The following is a 478-nucleotide window of genomic DNA, read 5'->3' as shown; positions in this document are numbered from 1 at the left end:
AAAATTTTACAGGTAGCTTTTTAATAGTAATAGGAATCTATAGTAACAAATTCAACATGCTAGCATTGTTCAAGTATATAGCATATTCATCCTTAAACTTATCCGTCTACATGACACCATGACCCTTGCCTTTCTTTCTCTTTTAATCCCCTTAATCCCTTTTAATCTCCTTATCCACTATTCTTAACCAGTTTACCACATGTTCCTCCCATTTCCCTTCCAATATTCACTAAATCGTCGAATGCTCCAACCAGTGCTTCAACGTTTCCTGCCCTCTCTCACATCTTACATATCCTTTTATCTTCGTCTGGTCAATATCTATTATACGGTTCCATACTGCCACGTCTTGCTCTCACTATTAGCATATAATAATTGTCCCAAAACAGAAATGTAAGAATATTAGATAAAAATTGCTTGTACTATCATCGCCCATAAAACTATTTATCACTATACTATAGTTGATTAAACTAATTAAAAG

Source organism: Ceratina calcarata, unplaced genomic scaffold (genome assembly GCF_001652005.2).
Source record: "Ceratina calcarata isolate Rehan_Ccalc_2016 unplaced genomic scaffold, ASM165200v1 scaffold228.2, whole genome shotgun sequence".
Classification (NCBI taxonomy): domain Eukaryota; kingdom Metazoa; phylum Arthropoda; class Insecta; order Hymenoptera; family Apidae; genus Ceratina; species Ceratina calcarata.
The sequence above is the reverse complement of the archived record's forward strand: the minus strand, read 5'-3'. Positions refer to the sequence as shown.